We start from the raw sequence: 6000 nt of genomic DNA, 5'->3' as shown, positions 1-6000 counted from the left end.
GAGGGGTTTTCGATTGAATGGTTGCTCTGGATTCCCCACTCAATTAATTAATTTTTAACTCATGGGATCTTTTCTATGTATGTCTGGTATTGAAGGTTATTATTGTTGCATAATTTTAAATCACATGCATCATTTAAATTAAAATAAATATAGTCCACATCGTAGAACACCCCTTCAGGCGAAATGGAGTCTTCCATATTATTGTTTAGAGTTGTCTCCCTTCCGGAAGTAACTTCCGTGAATTCTGAATCAAAACAATACGTCGAGTATTAGCTCGTTCTGTCAATAAAGTGTATTATATTAAAAACGATCGCAATTTAAACCGATAAATGTGTACGGAAAGGAGTCATGATCACTGACCGAAAGGAAATTAAATATTTAAAGAGTTAGGAATTGGGTTCCTCCTAGAATTAACGTAGGAAAATAGGTGAGAAGATACGAAGTGAAATACCTTCTCTCACTCTGAGTCTCAGTGACTGCTGTGGAAAGTAAACTTGGAATTGATAGTACAAAAATAAAACACAATAGGCCTAATTGCATTGTTCATCAATTTTATCCGGGATTGGCTATTTTGTAACTATTTTACATGTGCAGTTGAATTAGTTTTGAAAATAATATTATCCAGCTACATGTATACATGTACATGTGTCAACGAAACAACGGCAATCGTATCCCTCAGAGCAATCTGCTCTTTGATTTTTTTTGAGGGAGGGTTCCAAACCAGTTGTTTTTCATAAGTTGGGGCCCACTGACTGCCTAAGAGAGGGCCCACTCTGATCAGGCTCCAGTGGTTCTCTAAATAATCAACCATTTTATTTCCAGACAGGGGGGGGGGCCTCTTAATTCGCCTTTGATTTCATTGGTTGTAATTTTTATTTTATCATGAATCAGATTTGAACACGACTTGGGGAATGAAGGTAAAGACCGAATGTCAGTTTTAGTCTTATATATGTACTTTAATTTTAGTCTTACATGTATTTATGTGTACATATATCACTGATTCAGTGGCGATGGTGAATAGCTATATATAGACACTGACAAGTCTTAGATAACATTTTATAGTTTTGAATGTTTCTTCATCAGTTGACTAGACCAAAATTAGGTGGAGGTATGTTTTTATTTCCAACAGAGGGGCACTCATGCTCAATCTATATCACTTTGTGCATGAAGTGATTGATAGTTGCCAGACACTGAATGATTATACCACAAATTTGTGAAAGTTTTAACCTATGCATATATACTTTAAATACGATAAAAAAATCATGTCTTTTTCAGGACTTCTGATCCAACCATGTAGATCATGTAGAATGGCATGTTATTGAGATATGGTTCTGGTTGATGGATGTTCATGAAGGACCTGTAGTACAAAGTATATCACTGGATTGAGCTCTCTGTCAAAGTGTATTATTAAAGTGCTTTGCTTTAAGCTCGGTTCATTGTTATGCAATTCATTCTTTGTGAAATAAAGATTTTACAAACAACTCTCATGTACAAGGATGTCTCCAAGTATTATCATTTCTATGTACAATGTAAGTAACAGGGAGATAAAAGCATTTTTTGTTTGTTTGAACCAAACATTATTTGTCCATTGACCAAATTTGTTTTGCTTTCACCAGCTTTGAAGAAGATATTATCAAAGAATTGATAGAAAACAGCACAGAAGCTTACTTTCTAGCTCATCAGGCCCAAGCATCATGTTAGGCATTGTCATTACTAAAAACCAATAAATGTCTTCTAATCTGAGGATCAATTCAACATTTAAAAGTGTTTTACTAATGATACTGACAAGCCACCACAAAGATATACTGAGTGCCAATGAAAACGCAACACTTTTGTTTTTCAAAAAAGTCTGATAATTTTTATTTATTTTATATTAGAACTTTGTAAAGTTGGTTGAAAATGACTTTAAAGACAATTGTCGACAACTTTACGGTTGGGTGATTTTTGGAACAAATGCGAAGTAAGGGTTATTTTGAACGGACATAAACCGAGTTCACCGCTTTTCAACATACGCACCATTTTCACGATTTTGTCATTTAAAGCTAGGCTAATGTCATGAATTTTCCCGCCTTAATTGTAAGGAATCTGCAATAAACATCTGAGTAAATGCCAGGACTTTCTGACAACCAGCGACATGCAGTTTCAGGCATGATCCAATGAAGTCTTTTACAGCATTCAATAACCCAAATCATCCACAAATTCAACAAAAATGGATCAGTTAATGATAAGCCACATCCCGGGGTTCAAAAAGCAAGAAACGCTCAGCAAAACCGATACATTTGGTCTTTAACATATCCGATATCGACTCTGATGGATGTCCAAAGGTCACGTGAGTTCAATGGTGGTCACGGTAGATCCTATGGAGCAATTTCAGTAAAGCACCATTTGCGCAGAAATTCAACGGTTAAAGAGGACCACAGCCGACATCTAAACGGCCGTCTGGTGTAAACATCAAATTCTGTAGACCAAAAATCATTCATTATGTACCAAAAATCGTCAGTGGTGGTTACATAGACGTTTGGCACTCGCCTTGGCCAAAAGTCGTGCGTTTCGCCAGATTTAGGTCCGATAGAGCAAATTTTGCATCAGATTTGACATGGTTTAGACGATGAAAACCACCACCAATATCATAAAGTCAGCTTGAGTTTGCTTTACAGGACAAGTGGAATAACATTCCTCTAGATAACATTAAATGTCCGGGATGATCAATTCCACGGCGCTGTCGAGATTGCGCTGCACAACGGGGTTGTAACATTTTTTTTAGGACTGTGATTTGATGATTCGACATTGGATGTTTCGTTTATCTATTGCGCCCGAAAGATGACAATGAAACATTTTTGTTTGATATCGATCTATTGTTAGAATTGTTAATTTTCAAGAACAATTCATTTTGAAAGATTATGATTTCTAATATAAATTTTATTTTTGAAAAACCAAGTGTTGCGTTTTCATTGGCACTCAGTATATATAAATAGAACCATACAAATAGTTAGCAAATACACATAAAAAATGTGATGTGATATGATTGCCAATGAGACAATTCTCCACAACAGACCAAAATGACATAGAAATTAACAATTACAGGTCGCCGCACAACCTTCAACAATGAGCAAAGCTAATGCAGCATATTCAGCTATAAAAGGTCTCGAAATGACAATGTGAAACAATTCAAAGGAGAAAAATAACAGGCTTATTTATGTACAAAAAAAAAAAGAAAAAACGAATATGTAACACACAAACAAACGACAACCACTGAATTACAGGCTCCTTATATCATGTTCTCAGATATCATCTCCCAATTTAAAAAAATCACGAAAAATTGAACCTATTATGTGTTGCTCTCCTAGCTATAAAATGTATCCAAAATCAAAGATGTGGAACATATTCTATCATAATCATTTGGTAACTAATGCAATTAGTGTCTCTTCCATGCCTGTCTTGAACATGAAAACTAAACTAAATATAAAAATAAACAATACTCCTAATGCTCCGGTTGGTTGTCATCGTGCAACACAGTTAATAACACATATAGGAAAATCATAGAACTACATTTATCATAAAACACTAAACATCCAAACATACTATCCACACTCATCTGTGTCCACACTTGTATATGAAAAAAATGTTTGTTATCTGTCTGTAACTTATTTTGAGATACTTTTTATTTGCATTCTGTATTATCATGATAAGGGAACCGCCTTTAACTTCAACAAAATAAATCTGTTTTTTTTTGCAGGGGAAAAAGTTTCTCATTCATAAAAAAAAACAAAAAAAACACTACTCCTTGAAGATAAATGGTTGCTCCCTTATGTTGATATGACAACCAATATGAACCAAAAGGCAACCAGGAAGTAAAGAAGTTGAGTTTAGCATGTGTCACATGTCCATTCACTGTACGTTTCTTGTAAAATAATCATAACTGAATATATATTAAACTGATTCTTACTGTTAGTTGACTGTTCTAAGATCTGGAGTAAAGAAAATTTAGATAGAGTTATCCCTCTTTTTATGGTACTTAGCTTAAATAAGTTAAAGGCCTTTTTATTTTAAATGCATACTTTCAAACAGATGTATGATACTACTATATGTTTATAAATGTAAACTTACACATTATTATAATAATGTTATAGATATATCACTATGCTTTAAAGCTGGTTTTCAGCCATATATTTCATATTGTATTTATAATGAATCAGAACTCATTAATTAAGCAATTAACTATATCTGCATGGAATATACATGGTCTTGGTGACAAATCAAATGATGATTTTTTTCTTAACAGTATAAAAAGTGACATAAATATCTTATTAGAAACCTGGAAAGGAGAATGTAAAGAATATAATATCCCTGGCTTTAATACCTTTTCTAAAATAAGAAAAAAGAAGAAGAAAGCAAAAAGACATAGTGGTGGGATACTAGTATACTATAAAAAAATATACTCCAAAGGGATTTCCCATATTCAAGAAGGTACTAATTCACAAAACAGGCTATGGCTTAAATTAGACAAAAATTTCTTTGGCCTTACATATGACTTATACTTGTGTGCTGTTTATATCCCCCCTGTAAATTCCACTCATTATGAAAACGACTATACTCAGCTAGAAAAGGAAATAAGTACATATTCAAACAAAGGACAAATTGCCTTAATAGATTTTAACTCCCGCACTAGCAGTCACCCAGATTTTATAGAAAATGATGACCCAGATCTATTTAATATACATTCTCAAAATATATTACCTCAAAATTATGATGTGGATCAATTTTTAAAAAGAAATAACCAAGATAAAATACTAAATGCACAGGGTAATAATCTTTTAGAATTATGCTTGTCATCAAGACTACGTATACTTAACGGCAGATACATTGGTAATTCTTTGGGATATTTTACATGTTTCACGCCCAATGGCTTGAGTACAGTAGATTATGCTATTGTAAGTAAGAGTCTCCTGACCTCAGTAATATACTTTAAAACTAATGAAATCAACTACCTTTCAGATCATGCACAAATTGAAATATTTCTTAAATGTAATATAAGTGAAAAACAGTCTCTGTTTCCAGAAGACAAATGGAAAACAATGAAATTTTATAAGTGGAACGATAACTCCAAAAATATATTAATTCAAACCCTATCTTCTGAAAATTTTATAAACGAAATTATAAACTTTGAATCAAAGAAATATAGTGAAAATCAAAATGGGATAGATCAGGCAGCTAGTGAGCTTGATTTAATTTTATGCAACTTAACAGAAAAAACTTGTACACTAAGACATGTAAGAGGTATACCAAACTTTAAAAGAAACAAAAAAAAGAAACAAAAATGGTCAGATAATGAAGTATATGAATATAAAAAGTCAATAAATGCAGTTGGAAAAGAATTAAGACAAAATCCCTTTAACTGTTCACTGAAACATAAATATTTTTGTTTACTCAAATCATTTAGAAAGTTAACAAAACAGAAAAAAATAGAATATAAAAAGAAAATCTTTGATAAACTTTCAGATTCGATGAATAAAAATCCTCAGGAATACTGGAAAATACTAAAATCACTAGAAACAAAAATACAGATGGAGATGATGATTTAAAAGAAATGTTAAAGGACAGTGAAAGCACAATTAAACATTTCCAAAATCAAGGAAAGTTTTCAAAAATAAATAATGATTTTCAAACCAAAATTGAGCAAAAGCTGAAAAATATTGAAGATACTAATTCTTTTAACCCGGAGACAGACAGGCCTATTACTTGCTCTGAAATTAAATGTATTTTAAAAAAACTTAAAAAATGGAAAAGCGAGCGGTCCAGATAGTGTGTTGAACGAGGTAATTAAATTTAGTAGTCCAGTAACTACCAAAGCATATGCTAAACTATTTAATCTTAAAAACAGGACACTATCCAACTTCATGGAATTCTGCATACAAAACTTTAGTACATAAATCTGGTGACAAATGTAATCCAAGCAATTACAGAGGAATTTCTTTAATCAACTGTATATCCTATCCAAAT

This window comes from Mytilus edulis, chromosome 12 (genome assembly GCF_963676685.1).
Source record: "Mytilus edulis chromosome 12, xbMytEdul2.2, whole genome shotgun sequence".
NCBI classification, from domain to species: domain Eukaryota; kingdom Metazoa; phylum Mollusca; class Bivalvia; order Mytilida; family Mytilidae; genus Mytilus; species Mytilus edulis.
This window is presented reverse-complemented; position numbering follows the sequence as displayed.